Source organism: Leucoraja erinacea, chromosome 6 (genome assembly GCF_028641065.1).
Source record: "Leucoraja erinacea ecotype New England chromosome 6, Leri_hhj_1, whole genome shotgun sequence".
NCBI lineage: Eukaryota > Metazoa > Chordata > Chondrichthyes > Rajiformes > Rajidae > Leucoraja > Leucoraja erinaceus.
In genome coordinates this window covers 32,147,044-32,165,562 of record NC_073382.1, presented here as the reverse complement: position 1 = coordinate 32,165,562, position 18,519 = coordinate 32,147,044, and the positions used below count along the sequence as shown (strand labels likewise).

The window sequence follows — 18,519 nt, the reverse complement described above, 5'->3', positions numbered from 1 at the left end:
TTTCAATGTTAGTTTTGACAAAGATAAGGCCATTGGCTGTCCCCACTGATGAAGTAAGGTCAATACCATGCTCACATCCCATGTGTCCGTGTACCTAGGCCTTGGGGGTATCGAATTGTAAATTCCCTTCATGAATTTTATTACAAAGGGGTGCATTCCTATCAGCCCGTGCCCTGCCTCCAGTGTCAGATAGGAGGATAGTGCACATCTGGCACTGTTGATTGCGCTATAACTTAATTTATAGTCATAGTACAGGGCTGATAGGAAATCCAAGACATCCGTTATCCAAACTGTGTTGTATGTTATATCGTTTGTATGGCAGAAAGCTTCCCACTTCTTAATATGAGTGGCGTACTGTTTTTTGGTACTGTCCCTCCATGCCTTTGTGATGACATCCACAGTTCATTTGGATAGTCCAATGTCTTGAAATGGCCTCCTCAGAATCTGCAAAACCAACAATTAATCCGGTCAGAAAGTGGATGGTTGCTCCCTGAAACTGGGTTTACTAGGAGATCTCTCCTCTTAGGTACAACCATTAATGGCTGGACTATGATCCCCAATATTTTCGGGAACCAGGCTTGTGTAGGCCAATCTGGTACTACTAAAATGCCTGTGGCTTTGTCTTGCTTGATTTTAGTCAAGCATCGGTTTATGAGGCAAAATGGTGGGAAAGCATAAATATACATTCCTCCCCAGTTTAGAGAAAAAGCATCCACTGACTCTGCTCCTGGGTCCGGCTCCCAGGACACATATCTGGGTAATTGATGGTTTAATCTAGATGCAGACAGATCCAAATCTGGAGTGCCAAATCGTATAGTTATTTCATTGAATACCGTACGATTCAACATCCATTCTATATTATCATTAAACATTCGTGACCTTGTATCTGCCACCGTGTTATATCTTCCTGGTAGATATACTGCTGTGACCCAAATATCCCTCTCGATGCACCAGTGCCAAATGAGGTTAGATAATCTGTCACAGGATACAGACTTAACACCACCCATATGATTGATATATGCTACCGCAGTAGTGCTATCAATCTGAATTTGAACATGCACATGTTGCATGTTGTTACAGGGAGACTTGAGCCCATATTGTGCCCCCAACAATTCTAGGTAATTGATTCCATATAGTTGGAGTACAGTAGACTCTTGCTCATTCCATCTGCCTCCACAGCTCCTGACTGTGTTTGTGGCTCCCCATCCTAAACCGCTTGCGTCGGTTTGGAGAAACACTGATGGGCTCTAAAGTAAGATTTTTCTTGAGCTGTGTCTTATGTTTGCCATCCACCATTGTAGTTCAATAATGGCTTCAGCTGGTAACCGCATTGATGTGCCAAACTGACCTGCATGCAATTTCAATGCTCGTACCTTTGCCCGCTGTAAATGCTGGTAATGCAAAGGTCCGTAGCGTACTGCAGGAAAGGCAGCTACCAATTTGCCAATTACACTTGCTGTTTGACTGATAGTTGGTTTGCGTTTTTCTATCAGATCATTGCAGGCTTTCCTCAAGTCTTGTTGTTTGCCTTTAGGCAAAGTCACCAACGTGGTTACTGTATTGATAGTAAATACTAGGTAATCAATTACCTTGGTAGGAGTTAATTTTGATTTAACTGGATGGATTAGGAACCCAAGTTTTTCAAACAGGGTTTTGGTTGCCTTGACTGTTGCTTCTGCCAATTCTTTGGTGACTCCAAAGATAAAAATGTCATCCAAATATGCCATGACTATGTGATTTTGAGATCTTAGCAGCCCCAGAATTGGTTTCAGTAATTTGGTAAACAGTCTAGGGGCTGATGTCACCACATTTGGCAGAGCCTTGTATTTCCATTATTGACCTATCTAGGTAAACTTCAAATATCTCCTATACTCTTTGTGAATAGACACCGAATAGTATGCATCTTTGAGGTCGATGCATGCCATATAGCCATTTTTGGAAACCAACTGAGTTGCTGTTCCAAAATTGTCCATTTTAAAGTGTTTATATTGCACATATGTATTGAGTTCCGTAAGATCCAAAATAATACGGATCCCTCCATCTTTTTTCTCTTTTGGAAATAAATTGGATATAAATTGGTGAGGTTCTGTGTATGACCTCTCAATAACATATTGTCAGATAACATTTCAATTTCTTTTTGTATATTTATTGTCTCTTTTTGGGAAAAGACATGTGCAAATATTAGAATGTGTTGGTGGTGGTGATGAATTCAAATTGAACTCAATTTTGAATCCTTCTATACTGTGCAGTATGAATGGATCCTTAGTAAGCCAACACCATTATTTTAAGAAGTATTTTAACCTTCCACTCACCTGTAAGTGAGGTTTGTCTGGTATGTTCCCTGAGGAACTGGTTTGACTTACCTCTGTTGTTACTGGCAGCGTGGCGATGGTTTTCGTCCGTGAGGTTTGGGGAGCAGAGCTGGTGGTTGCTCTCTCCTCATCCTCGCTGTCGGCCTGCCGGGGCCTGCCCCTAAAAAAGACCTTGACTCAGGTGTGAACCTTCCTCTGGTGCCTGGCTCTCTAGGTGTAAAATGTCGAGAGTTGTAGGGGTGGAATCTCGTGGATGGACCCCTGGGTGTGGCCTGACCTCTTGTTATGAGGCGCATGGCTGGCCATACAGGTCCAGTACCTGTCTTGACAGGTCTTCCCCAAACAGGTAATTTGCGGGCTGGATGTCGCTAGCTTTGCAAAGAGTTGCAAACTTCAAATTTATTGCTGGTTTTATTGCCTCTTTCAGAATGCAGTTTATTTCGAGGCGGGCATTTCATGGCAGTGCCATGGTATCCTGTTCCCGGTCAGTGAGGAGGCCTCCTTCCACACCTCCTGCAGACAAAGTAATTCCAGACCTCAGCAGGTTTAATACTTTTTGGGACTTCAGTTCCTGGATCCTGATGATGCCCCCCAAATTATACGGTTCACCGCTTGAATCTTGAGGGAAGCACAGTTAGATGGTGGGGGGTACCTGTTCAGGGTTTCTTCCTGCAATCTCCCCTGGGAGGGTCCCCCCCTGTGCTTCCAAACTCTTAATCCGGGTAATCCCCATATGCTGCTGGCACGGTCTGTAGAAGGGACTCGTGCTGATATTGCTCATTTCTCCGGAGTTTATCATTGTGGAGCAGCTTCTCCACAAGCTGCTCCATGTGGGAGAGTCATCCTCGGACGCTTCCCGATGAGGGAGGGTATCCCTCTTCCCCGGACTCATCCGAGTCTACGGGTCTGGCAGACTTATGGGTGGCTTTACGTCCCGCCGGGACCACCACGGTGCTTTCCTCCTGCACCAAGTCTGCTGCTGCCGGTTCTGATGCTGGCGGCAATGTCAGCGAAAATGACCGTCGTCCGCTACCGGGAATGCTGCGGTCTTCGGCAGCTGGTTTCCCCGCGGACGGTCTCTTCGACATTTTTCGGAGCTCTGAAAAACAAATAATTCCTTAGCCCGAACAGAAAGCGCGGGGTAAGTGGTTCAACTTTTCTTACCTGCCGCCTTTTCAAAAAAATCCCTACGGCTGGGATGACGCAGTGCCTCTCCAGTCCATTGCGCGCGTTGCTTTCAGACGTAATGACGCGCACGCAGACGGATGGCCCTTCGTCACGTAGTCACTCATGTGACTCCGAAGTAAAATCAATATTTTAAATATATACAGACATGTGACTTTATGAAGAAATATATACATAGATTTCAAACTATATTTTTAGATCCTTTAGAAGAAGCAATGAATATTAAGGCTGATTCACAAAAACTAATATCATACTTTTATAATAATATATTAAGTAGAGAATTACCCTCAACAGAAGCACTGAGAAGATTGGGAACATGAGCTAATGATAAAGATCTCGAAGGATAGATGGGAAAAGTATCTGATGAACACACATAAATGGTCTATTAATGCAAGACACAATTTAATTCAATTCAAATTATTACATAGACTATATTATTCAAAACGAGATTGAATAAATTTTATCCAAACGTCTCTCCCAGATGCGATAAATGTTTGTTTCAAAACGCTAATATAACACATTCATTTGTAGGATGTACAAAGTTGAATAAATTTTGGAGCGATATATTTGATATATTTACAAAGCTTTTCTGTCCACAATAGAACCTAAAATGGAATGGATTATATTTGGAATAATAGTAGAATATATCAATTTAAATAAAGACCAAAACGTTTTTTTTAATTATGGGTTAATAATTGGAAAGAAATTGATACTTAAATTTTGGAAAAATACAACCATACCAACAGTTAAAATGTGGATTAGGAATATGATGAACAGCATGCCTTGAAGAAATGAGACTCCGACTAATAGATAAATATGACCAATTCTTAAGGAGTTGATTTGCTTTCATCGACTTTTTGGAATCATGTGATGCAGCAGTACCGTAAAGATTGCTGATTTCAGTTCATGCCCTGGATAGATCTACATCTCTGAATAAAGATTTGAAAATTTCTCATTAAGGGGCCTTCTCTTCTATTTCTACTTTCCACTTTTTCTTTTTTTTATATACACACTTCATGTTTTTCTATTCTCTACCATCTATTTTTCCTCTTTTTCCCCTTTCTATTGTTTTCTTTTTCTTGTCTTGCTTACTTCCTTCTCAAAACTTAAAACTAGAGTTTAAGAAGTAACTGCAGATGCTGGAGAATCAAAGGTACACAAAAAAGCTGGAGAAACTCAGCGGGTGCAGCAGCATCACTAGATGTCAGCAGATCTATATCGGTGAGACCAAGCGGAGGTTGGGCGATCGTTTCGCCGAACACCTCCGCTTGGTCCGCAATAACCATGCTGACCTCCCGGTGGCTCAGCACTTCAACTCCCCCTCCCACTCCGTCTCCGACCTCTCTGTCCTGGGTCTCCTCCATGGCCACAGCGAGCAGCACCGGAAATTGGAGGAACAGCACCTCATATTCCGTTTGGGGAGTCTGCATCCTGGGAGCATGAACATCGAATTCTTCCAATTTTGTTAGTCCTTGCTGTCTCCTCCCCTTCCTCAGTCCCCTTGCTGTCTCCTCCCATCCCCCAGCCTTCGGGCTCCTCCTCCTTTTTCCTTTCTTGTCCCCGCCCCCGATCAGTCTGAAGAAGGGTTTCGGCCCGAAACGTTGCCTATTTCCTTCGCTCCATAGATGTTGCTGCACCCGCTGAGTTTCTCCAGCTTTTTTGTGTACATAAAACTAGAGGTTGTACATAGAATAGATTACGGGTATGACATAGTTGGCACCTAAAATTAGGTTCCACTGTACTGTTTTGTACTGTATTAACTTCTAATAAAATAAACAAAAACAAAAAAAATAAAAAAATTACAACAACAATTGAATTTAATGTGGCACTTAACGAAGCATAAATGCTTGACACAGTATCTATGTAGGCCTCACTTTTCACTCAGCTGTCCACAATTGAAATCTGGTCAATGCATTGACACACTTTTCTGTACAAACAATAATTTATCTAACCTAATTAGACTTGCATTGCCTCATTCCCTGCATAAAAAGGCTCCTAGAGAATGGACATAGACATAGAACATAGAAACATAGAAAATAGGTGCAGGAGTAGGCCATTCAGCTCTTCGAGCCTGCACCGCCATTCGATATGGTCATGGCTGATCATCCAACTCCGTATCCCATCCCTGCCTTCTCTCCATACCCTCTGATCCCTTTAGCCACAAGGGCCACATCTAACTTCCTCTTAAATATAGCCAATTAACTGGCCTCAACTACCTTCTGTGGCAGAGAATTCCACAGATTCACCACTCTCTGTGTAAAAAATGATTTTCTCATCTCGGTCCTAAAATACTTCCCTCTTATCCTTAAACTGTGACTCCTAGTTCTGGACTTCCCCAACATCGGGAATAATCTTCCTGCATCTAGCCTGTCCAACCCCTTAAGTATTGTGTAAGTTTCTATAAGATCCCCCCTCAATCTTCTGAATTCTGGCGTGTACAAGCCGAATCTATCCAGTCTTTCTTCATATGAAAGTCCTGCCATCCCAGGAATCAGTCTGGTGAACCTTGTCTGTACTCCCTCTATGGCAAGAATGTCTTTCCTCAGATTAGGAGACCAAAACTGTATGCAATACTCCAGGTGTGGTCTCACCAAGACCTGTACAACTGCAGTAGAACCTCCCTGCTCTTATACTAAAATCCTTTTGCTATGAATGCTAACATACCATTTGCTTTCTTCACTGCCTGCTGCACCTGCATTCCTACTTTCAATGACTGGTGTACCAACACACCCAGGTCTCGTTGCATCTCCCCTTTCCCTAATCGGCCACCATTCAGATAATAGCCTACTTTCCTGTTTTTGCCACCAAAGTGGATAACCTCACATTTATCCACATTATACTGCATCTGCCATGTATTTGCCCACTCACCCAATGTAAAGGAGTTAAGGATTAGTGGTATTGAGGTAGCTACATTATAGGTTGCATGCATAAACCATCTACACCCAACCTATCCAAGTTACCTTGCAGCCTCCTAGCATCCTCCTCACAGCTAACACTGCCCCCCAGCTTCATGTCATCCGCAAACTTGGAGATGTTGCCTTCAATTCCCTCATCCAGATCATTAATATATATTGTAAATAGCTGGGGTCCCAGCACTGAGCCTTGCGGTACTCCACTAGTCACTGCCTGCCATTCTGAAAAGGACCCGTTTACTCCTACTCTTTGCTTCCTGTCTGCCAGCCAGTTCTCTATCCACATCAATAATGAACCCCCAATACCATGTGCTTTAAGTTTGTATACTAATCACTTATGTGGGACCTTGTCGAAAGCCTTCTGAAAGTCCAGTGTTTTATCATTATCCTAGGGTTTTATCTCAGCCACCTTCTGATTTTTCTGCCTCCAGCATTATTCTTGCCATTGACATGATATCTCAGAGCAAAATAAGCAGGATAAAAGAAATGCATCTAATAGTCATTTTTGGATTGGGAGTTTTGATGCATTATTGTCTGCAACAATATGGTGACTGGCATGAGTAAAAATACTTCACAATCATGTGGTCCGCATGCTGAGACTATAATTAATACAGGAAAAGCATCACTCCATATTTAGCCCCAATCAATATTTAAGGTTGAGCATTGTTTAATAAAACAACTGATATTCACAACCTTCTTTAGCAAGGCAAGACAATTTATGCAGTCATGACAGGAACTGTCAAACCAGTGTAACATATTTCTGCAAAATTAAACATGTTATTGGCACAAAATGAGGATGGATTTCAACTGTGTTACTATCTTGAGAATATTTTATAACAATGTCAAATCAAAGAATACATTAATGGTCATGGAGTCTTAAGGGGCTGTCCCACTGTGGTGACCTAATCTGCGAGTTTAGAAAAGTTTGCCCTTGACTCAAACTCACAGCATGGTTGACACGTGGTCCTAGAAGGTCCTATGAGGTAACTGGAACTCTCCTTCATGCTCGAGGGAAGTTCCTGCATACCTGCGGCTCACTTTGGTCGAGGAAACATTTTCAGCATGTTGAAACATTTTCCGAGAGTAAAAAATGGTCGGCATGGTTCTTTTCAACATAGTGCATTGGAGATGGGTTGCTATCTAGTTATACGCAGTCGAGCGTAGCCGTAAGCAATCTCCTTCACTGACCGGGCATTTTAATTGGCTCATTGAGGTTTTCCGCACCAAGAAAATCTAACCAGTAATTTAAATGCCCGCTAAACTTTATTTTAAGTTGTCTGCCTTCTTAAAAGTGTCTCCACTCCTTCTCCCCCCACCTTCTCCCCCCTTCTCTCCCCCTTTCTCCAGCTTCTGTGCAGCAGTCTCTTACCTTCCTGTTCATCGCGGATGTGAATTTCAGACAGCGCTCCCCCGCTTGCCCTGGCCCTCGCCTTTGGGATGTGTTTGTGTGTATGTGTATGTGTGGTTGGTCGATCCAGCTTGTGGTTTCATCGCTGACGGTTGCTACAGCTCAAGGTTTTCCAGGCGAGTGCCCTCGAGCTTGAAGGTCGAAGACAGTCGATGTAAAGTTGTGTCAGTGGGACAGGACCATTACACGCTTCTACACATCCAGTCCATGCTGACCATAGACAATAGACAATAGGTGCAGGAGTAGGCCATCCGGCCCTTCGAGCCAGCACCGCCATTTAATGTGATCATGGCTGATCATCCCCAATCAGTTCCCCATTCCTGCCTTCTCCCCATATCCCCTGACTTTGCTATTTTTAAGAGCCCTATCCAGCTCACTCTTGAAAGCATCCAGTGAACCTGCCTCCACCACCCTCTGAGGCAGAGAATTCCACAGACTCACAAGTCTCTGTGTGAAAAAGTGTTTCCTCGTCTCCGTTCTAAATGGCTTACTCCTTATTCTTAAACAGTGGTTCCTGGTTCTGGACTTCCCCAACATCGGGAACATGTTTCCTGCCTCAAGCGTGTCTTGTTATAAAGGCCAACATCCCATTTGCTTTCTTCACTGCCTGCTGTACCCACGTGCTTACTTTCATAGGCTGAGGAACAAGGACCCCTAGATCCTGTTATACTTCCCCTTTTCCCAACTTGACGCCATTTAGATAGTAATCTTCCTTCCTGTTCTTGCTACCAAAGTGGATAACCTCACATTTATCTGCATTAAACTTCAGCTGCCATGCATCTGCTCTCTCCCCCAACCTGTCCAAGTCACCCTGCATTCTCATAGCATCCTCCTCACAGTTCACAATGCCACCCAGCTTTGTGTCATCTGCAAATTTGCTAATGTTACTTTGAATCCCTTCATGCAAATCATTGATGTATATTGTAAATAGCTGCGGTCCCAGCACCGAGCCTTGCGGTAACCCACTAGTCACTGCCTGCCATTCTGAAAGGGACCCTTAATCCCTACTCTTTGTTTCCTGTCTGCCAACAAATTCTCTATACATGTCAGCACTCTACCCCCAATACCATGTGCCCTAATTTTACCCACTAATCTCCTATGTAGGACCTTATCATAAAGTACACATCTGTACTAATCCAATTTAATTCTCTTAATCCATACCTTTATGGACCTCAGTGATTCCAGTGCTCATCTAAATACTCTAACATTGTGAGAGTCTCTGCATCCATCATCCACCAGGCAGAGCATTAGACATCTAACAATCCTCACGGTGAAAAACAAAAACTTCCAAATATACGCCTGGTAAACCCTTTACTTCTCACTTAAATCTATGCACTGGTTATGAGGCCCTGCAGAGTGAATATAGGGAGTTAGGCAAAATATTAAAAATCAGGACTGTGAGGGTAATTATTGCCGGATTATTTCTGGTGCCACGTGTTAGTGAGGATAGCAAGAGGAAGATAGTGCAGATGATTGTGTGGGTCAGAAAATGGTGCAGGGGGAAGGGATTTAGATTTTAAGACCATTGGGATCTCACAGTGCAGAGTTGACCTGTACAAGAGAGAGAGAGTGCACCTGAATTGAAGGAGGATCAATATCCTTGCAGGTAGGTTCACTGGTGCTGCTGGCAGGAGTTTAAACTAGAGTCACAAGAAAGTGAAGACCATAGAAGTAGGTCAGAAATTGGAAGGAACGATGGGAAGATAGAGGTTCGGGCCAATAAGTCTCAAAGGATGGGTAGGCAGGGAGAAATGGAGGAATATGGTGATGCTGATGGGTTGAAGTGTGTTTATTTCAATGCAAGGAATATTGTGAAGAAAGCAGATGAAATTAGAACCTGGATCGATGCATGGGAGTATGATGTTGTGGCCATTGCAGGAATGTAGTTGTGAGAGGGACACAACTGGCAGCTCAAGGTTCTTGGAGTTTGATATTTCAGACATGATCGAGAGGGGGAAAAGATGTGGAGGATTTGACACTCAGAGGGAAGTTACTGGAGAATGGTCTGCTGAAGCAATGTGTTAGAGCTTATTAATAAGAATGGATTCGGATCACTATTTGGATTGTACTATTGGCCCCTAACAGCAAGTGGTAGATAGCAGAACAGATATGTAAACAAATTATTGAAAGATATCAAAGCAACAGGGTGGTCTTAGTGGGCAACTTAAGCTTCCCAAATATTAATTGAGACTTGCTCAGTGCCAAAGGCTTAGATGGGCAGACTTTGTTGGGTATATCCAAGAGGGTTTCTTGAAACAGTTTGTGGATAATCCAAGCAAAGAATGGAATAGACTGGACCTTGTGTTGGGAAAGGAGCCTGGTCTGGTGACAGGTTATACGATGGAAGGGCATTTTTTGGGATAGTGATCACATCTCCATATGTTTTTATGATGGCTTTGAAAAGGCAGAAGGCACTAAGTTGGATTAAGGAAAAGTAAAACATTATAAGGCAGGAGCTAGGGAGGATACACTGGGATCAGCTGTTATTGGGTAGGTTTACATCTGGAGTTGTTTAAAGGCCGGTTGATCAAACTTCAGTACTGACATATTCCAGTAAGAAGGAGGCATAAGGATGGTAAAGTAAGGGACCACAGGGTGACCAAAGAAGTTGTAAACTTGGACCATAAAGTAAAAGGAAGCACATGCAAGATTTAAGAGGATAGAATCGGTCTTTGAGGATGCATTTCAGAATTTGTGTCTGCAGTTTTATGCTCCATTGTCCAATAAAAACATCAGCAGAAAGCTTTATCACAGATTAGAAATGTAGAATTAAGATCCCTTCCTCCTACAACCCAAACATTCCTCCTACTGTAAATATGTTCCTACAGCTTGTCCCCCAGTCTAGTTCAGTAAAAACACTGACTCAAGCACTGGGTCAAAAGGTCACGCAGTCCCAAGCGCCCATCCAGAAGACTCGTTCTTCCATGGGAAAGAGTCCCCTACTCCCACTGTTGATCCCTTGTCCAACGGATCCCTTCCTCGTGGACCCCCCTCATATTCTTCTGACTTTAGACGACCGCCTCAACTTCTCCATTCCCCCGTCTCACTCTAACCTCCCCCCCCCCCCCTGAACGCACTGCCATCGCACTGCCATCAACTCACTCCGCAACATCCCTGACATGGGAGGGGCCGTGGTAGTCTGGTGCGCTGATCTCAGCAAAGCTGAGGTCATGCGCCAACTCTCGGACACCTCCTCCTACCATGACACCACTGACGAGCACCAGGCCACTATCTCTAGCACCATCACTGAATTCATCAACTCTGGCTCCCTCCCCCCCACAGAGCCTCCAACCTCATCGTTCCCCAGCCCCGCACAGCCGGATTTTACCTTCTCCCCAAAATCCACAACCCTAACTGTCTTGGTAGACCCATTGTCTCTGCCTGTCCATGCCCTACCTAACTTATTTCCACATATCGCAACTCGATCCTATCCCCCCTGGTTAAATCCTTCCCGGTCTATGTTCAAGACACCTCAGACACTCTCCGTCATCTCCAGGCATTCCATTCTCTAGGCCTCCATCCCCTCATCTTCACCATGGACGTCCAGTCACTCTACACCTCCATCCCCCACCAGGATGGTCTCAAAGCCCTCCGGGTTTTCCTTGGCCGGAGAACCAACCAATACCCGCCCACTGATACTCTCCGCCGCCTAGCGGAGTTGGTCCTTACCCTCCTTAACTTTTTGTTTGACTCCTCCCATTTCCTCCAAACACAAGGCGTAGCTATGGGCACACGCATGGGCCCTAGCTATGCCTGCCTCTTTCTAGGGTACGTCGAACCAATTCTTGTTCAAGACGTACCAGGGCCTCTTTCCCAAGCTCTACCTCGGCTACATCAACAATTGCATTGGTGCTACCTCCTGCACCCACACACAACTCACTAACTTCATCAACTTTGCCACTAACTTCCACCCGGCACTTAAATACACCTGGACCATTTGATATCCCTGACGTCGGTTATCATTTTGCATGCTCATTTCAGAGGGACATGGTAGTATGGCAAAACACCTGACCCTACTGCTTGCAGTGCTCCGCAACTTCTTAGGAAGTTATAAAACCTGCCCTCAACTTAAAAAAATTACAGGAGTGTGAGAATGCCGACCTCTCAACCACAGATCCTGCTAGCTGGCTAAGTTATCAAACCAAGCCTAAAAAACTGGAGAAGTATCCAAAATTCGGCATCTAGAGGGCAGGGTCTGGAATGAGCACCACACGAAACCAGCAGCAGTGCCTCTATGCGTCCACCAGTAGGCGTCCACCTAATAGTACTGGTGTAAGCTCGGGGCCCACATGCCAACCCCCAGTAAGCCCTGTTTTTTCAGGCCAGGGTCCAGAGCGGGCCCCCTGGAAAAATGTGCCACCCCTAACAACACCATCCCTACAGACAAGGAACCAGAAACCGAAGAGATGAACACACCACGGAACAACAGTGGAATAAGATAAGTATGGTTCCTGCCATCACACAAAAGGTGAAGGGTTTGTACTAACAAAGCATTCAAGGGTAAAATTAAATTAGATCCCATCCTGCTCGGCCTTTTGGCTAAGATTAGTTGTAACTGCCTTATCAGTTTATAGCTGATATGTCCCTTCCCAGGGACCATACAATACCAGTACAGCATGCACCCTAGGAGTCTACCCTCCTACTAATAAGAACATGAGGGACGAGCAACTGGGGGTAATAATTACCCAGGGGTCATATAGAAGCCTATATGAACCTTTGGTACCAACTAACCAAGATGGTATTGTCGCCATCATTGATATCAAGGGGTCATAATAAACCTAGTATGAACCTTTGGCTCTAAAAATCCCAACATGGTATATGTCGCACCGCCATTGACTTGCCACTTGAGTATCTCGCCAGGCCATGCTTGGAATATTAAAACTGCCAACCTTTTCATTCCAAGCATACTTAATGGCATCAACTTAAAAGATGCATACTATTCAGTACCCATTCAAAAAACTTGGAGATAACTTGGCAGTATTAATTATCGACTATGGCTATTACAGTCAAACTGGTTCCAGATATTCTAACCAGCCCAGGCTATATTAAGGAACTATCGTCATGGCATGTTCCAATGATATTAATGCCGACTAATCCATGGGTATAGCTATCCAGCTTTAGATATTATTCTTTTAGCCGAGCTTGTCATGCTATCCAGATAGATCTACGATTGAAACCATTGCTCTCAGCCTTGACTAAGATCAAGTGGAGTATCTGTTGTTGTTAGTTCTATTTTGACTCGTCCCTTATCAAGGGACCATATATCAATTGATTTGGAACAGGGAGATGGGGAGGGGCTTGCTCCATCCACTCCACGCATCAACCAGTATTGCAGTACCTTGAAATATATATCCTTTACTGTTGACTATCTGGTATTCAACACTCTACCCACTTATCTTTAACTTTTCATAGGAGAGTCAGTATGACACAACCTGTAACAATTAATGGTATCTACCTACCATTCAACAGTGGCAAGAGTATTGGGAGTTAGTAGCAGCTGTTTCAGCTACTTAACTTGAACCTTCCATTAAGGCTAGGTGCTAATGTTTAAACTACCCACACCCAAAACATGGTGGCATATGGACTATCTGCAGTCATCATCACTAGACACTAGGCGTAAAACCTAGTTTGGGAATTTTGAGTACGCTCTATTGGCAAAGCATATTATCCTGCAGTGCACCATTTTGCATGTTTGTTTATAAGTAACAATATCACAGTAGTGACATACACAAACCACTTGGGCAGAATAAATCGATATCATGTGACATTTATTTAACAATTGGAAACTACAAGTCGTCAAAAATATACGGCCATCAGCAAACTGACCTACTAGGTGAGCTAAATACTGTAAACAGACATATTAAACCCAAGTATTGCTGGAATTACAAAGCAATATGGAACACCCGATATCGATTTCACTGTATTCAATTGAATTCTCCACGTACCGATGTATGTCACAAGAAACCAAATTTGAGGCAGGGGCAATGAATTCATTCCCACTGAATTAGGAAGCATGAAGGGGGAATCTAATCTATGTTTTTTCCCCTTTTTTCCTACCTCATCGGGTACTACGCACGTGCCACGATAAATTAAACTACTGGATTGCAGATTTGAAAAGACCATCACTGGGCCTGGATTGCAGAATTGGGAAGACCTCTGCTGGGCCTGGATTGTCAATAGTGCTATCAACACAAGGATAGCATCCCATCGCATATCCACTAGGGAACATACATGGTGAACATCAAGAAGTGGGAAGATAACATTCAAATACAGGAACTACATATTCAACTACAACAAACCTGTACTGGAGTTCTGGCAGGTCTTCACCACAATGAAGGATTCAGCCAGAAGTGCTCTGTCAGCCTACTTAACTCGGGCACCAGGACCACAGGCCATAGGGTGCCTCCCGCTGGTGATCAAATTTAGGAGAGGTTAATTCCCCAGACCCAGGTACACCCAAATCTGGGATGTCAGTATGGACCTGACATACCTTAGGGGATGGTCACCAGCCAGGTCCTTCACCCTGGAACAGCCCACCCTGAAGGAACATGCTGATGACCTTGTCTCAGCACAAAGAGTCCAGTTTCCTCCATCCACTACGATTGGACAATATGGTCCACTACACCATGTTACATTACCATTAGCGACTGGGCAAACAGAGCAGAGCAGGAACATTAGGTCTAGTTATGGAATTCCGAGCATACCCACCTGAACCATGGTTATGTGTCATGACCCACTTATTGAACTACAGCGACACAATAAGTAATCCTCGAGGGAGAGAAAAAGCCTTATGGGTCAGCCACAAGAAACGTTATGGTCGGGTGATGAGCCAAATGATCTCAAGTGGGTCAAGCAGGTACTGGGAGTTGCTGGAGTACATATTAACATGTATAAATCTTACTCCACCAGGACAGCATCCATATCAGTGACTAAGAGGATGGACGTGCCAATGGACCACATCCTGGCTACAGCGGGATGGTCTAGGGAGTATACATTCCAAACTTTTATAACAAACCACTGACAGAACATGTATCATTTGCAGAAAAATAATCTGCAAAAAATATATAATTAAAGCCGGGGGAGCATTTGGTCTTGTTGTTGTTAATAACACCATTATTGTTTTTACAAACAGATTCATGGTTGATTACGATAACATACTTCCTCCCTCGAAAGACTTCGGAAGCGAGTGAAGTATGAACTGTTACACGGTTTGAAATCACAGAGCTTTATAATCTTCACATAGTCACTCACGTGACTCTGAAGTAAAATAGTAAGATTAAACGAGAACTTACCAGTTTGAAGTTTGATCTGTATTTTATGAGGAGTTACGATGAGGGATTACGTGCCCTCCGCTCCCACCCTCAATAATATGGGTCAAACTGATAACTAAGGTCTCCTTTTCTTCACTATGTTTATTTCAATAACTGTGTCTGTCTGTGATTCCACACCGCTGCTTTGAAGTATGTCGTGCATGCTTGCTGAGCAGGCTCTTCACATAATCCCTCATCGTAACTCCTTATTAAATACAGATCAAACTTCAAACTGGTAAGTTCTCATTTCATCTTACTATATTTTGTCTACAATAGAAAAAAAAAATCTCGGCAAGCAAGTGTCAGGCATTCCCAAGTGAGTTATGGGCTAGCTCCGTGTTAAATTTGCTGCATCAAAGGCATTAGTTAAAGAAGTTTCCAATTGTTGAATCTGTAATAACAACTTCAAATTCTTGCTTAAACTCTCACCTCGTCAAAATCCTGGGCTGAAGTGAATTTAAATTAAACTCCTCGTGTTTACATTGATTTCTGTAACTTTTTGTTTTTATCACAGCATTAAATTTGAAGAAACAGAAATCTCCTGTAAACCTTGAGATCGTTTATCCCAGTTAGTTGTCAGCCGAGTTACCTATTTTCATCTTCCAAATTATTGATTACTACAAAAAAATGGTGACATGATTTTGATTAAGATTAATTCTAGAATCTGCATTAGAGTATATTTACATGATTTTTTAATAACTATATATTTGACTATTAAATTGATCTTTTTCAATTTCCTCATTTTCACATGGAATTTCATTTTCCACTGCCAATCTTTCTCACAATAAATCTCATCTGAGTCTCCTCTCTCTTACTTCGGAGGCAATACGAAGGAATAATGAAGAAAGCTACCTTTATGATTGTTCCTGGAAAAACTTCCATTTCATGGATGGCATGAATCTGAAACAATGTCTACTCAATCACATCCTAATGGGCTTGTCCCACTTCGGGGATTTTTCAGGCGACTGTTGGTGACTGTCATGTTGCCGGCAGTCACCTGAAAAACAGGCAACAGAAATGGCGACTGTCATAGTGGAACTCACACACATACACCTGGCTTCCTTCACCAGCCTATTATGCAGGTGGGGGACAGGGCAAGCGGGGGGAGCGCTGTCTGAGTGAAATTCACACGGTGCAAAGCCAAGGAGATACCGCGATGAACAGGAAGGTTGGCGCAGTAATTAAGACAGCTAAAGCACAGTGTATGGTAAGTCCTTTAAAAGAGGTGGGGAATGGTGGGGGGGAGAAGGGGGAAAAGGAGGGAGAAGGAGTGGAGACAACCTTTTAAGAAGCCAGAAATATACGGCTGTGAAACTCGGCGGACATTAACATTACCGGTCGGTTATCCTTGGTTCTGAAAACTACTGCATACATTTATTTTTTGCCAATGAGCCAATAAAATTCACTGGTATGCACCGGCTACAACCTACGAGAACCTACGTGAACCTTCGACCTCCTGGCAACCCACTAGGACCTCCTGGCGACCCATGTACGGCACGAGAATTCTCGCTACTCTCCATGGCGACTTAATTCTAGTCGCCGCTAATTTTTCAACATGTTGAAAAATTTGTGGCAACCATAATGAGGCCGTGACTAGTTCCCAGAATGCGAGAACTCCTTACAACCATGAAGGCGACTCCCTGGCAACCACCCATGAACATGTGGCGACCATGTGGCGACTGCATAGTCTCCTGCAGTCGACTAAGTAGGACAGACCCATTAATGTATACATTGGGGAACTGTGCAGGGGGAGTTAAATACTCCTGGGATGCACCACACAGCGGCAGAAGACTCTTGGGATATGCTGCACATTGGGATGTGCAGCGGAGTTGAACAGTGGACGGGCCACTGAGAACAAAGAATTACCCAGCAGGAGGTCACTGAGAACAAAGAGGTATCCAGTGGGATGCTGCCAAGAACAAAGAGGTACCTGGAGGGGGGCTGCCGAGCTCAACCCATTGGACCGGCCACCAAGATCTAAGAGGGCCTGGCAGGGGGCTGCTGCGTGTAACCCAGCGAATGGGCCGGTGAGAACAAAGAGGAACCTGGCGGAGGGGGGGGGGGACCATGAGAACAGAGAGACCCAGTGGGCCACCCGCGACCATGTGCGGTGGAAGCCTGTTTGCCACTGCGAGATAACGCCGTAATAAAAACTGTTTAAACTTTTTATCTACTGCCTAGTTGTTAACAAACTGTATGAGCATGTATGAAAATACAAATAATTTCAATGTACATGTGACAAAATGTATAATTGAATCTTTGAATCATTCAAGCATTGAATCATTGAACAATGTACATTTCTCTCTATATCAATACATCAGGTCATATACTGCATATGTTTAATGCTGTGTACAACTTCTTTAACACTGTTAGAGGAAGTGCACCAGTCACAGTACTCACTCTAATCATTTGTGGACATAGTTTTACCTTGATCCATTCAGATGTGCACACTGAATCCAAATATCTATTCCCAACACAAAAACAAATAACGCTGAAACATTTCAACAGGTCACGCACCTTCTGTGCAAAGAGAAATTATTATAATTGTTTTTTTTTTTTACAGTAATGCACATCACATATATCTTATTACATTTGTTGTACCACTTTGTTTTTCGAGCTTTAAAAAAGGTAGAAATAAAAGGAGTAAGGAAAGTGAGCAAGAGTCGTGAGGGTGCAGGAAAGTGTTGGGAAAAGAAAGCCCCTTAGGGAAGAAGTTAGAGTAGGAATTAAAGAAAGGAAATAGACCCTAGAAAGAAAAGAAAAATAAGGAGAAATAATCACTCTATTATAACACGAAACTAACCCTGCTGGGCCTCAACACCACCCTGTGTCACTGGATCTTGGACTTTCTGACAGAGAGACCGCAGTCAGTCCGTGTTGGCAAGAACACTTCAGGCTCGATCACGCTGAGCACCGGCTCCCCTCAAGGCTGTGTGCTCAGCCCGCTGTTGTTCACACTGCTCACACATGACTGTGCTGCCAGATTCAGGGAAAATAAAATCATAAAATTCGCGGACGACACTACAGTGGTGGGACTCATCAGTGGAGATGACGAAACAATGTACAGGGAGGAAGTAGAACAACTGGTGGACTGGTGCGGCAAAAATAACCTAGAATTGAATGTCGACAAAACTAAGGAGATGGTTGTCGACTTCAGGAGGGCGCAGCCAAAGCATACACCGCTCAACATTAGTGGCACTGCAGTGGAGAGAGTGGAGAGCATAAAGTTCCTCGGTGTGCAAATAACGGACAGCCTCACCTGGTCCAGGAACACCACTGGGACCGTCAAACGGGCCCATCAGCGACTGCACTTCCTGAGGAAACTAAAACAGGCCTCACTCCCCACCAACATCCTCAGGACTTTCTACAGGGGCACGGTGGAGTCTGTACTC

General features: G+C 43.8%; 1 pseudogene; it reads left to right on the top strand.

Moving 5' to 3' along the window:
* Positions 1-12,995: 12,995 nt before the first annotated feature.
* On the top strand, positions 12,996-13,174 carry LOC129698475 (U2 spliceosomal RNA; annotated as a pseudogene).
* Positions 13,175-18,519: the final 5,345 nt, after the last annotated feature.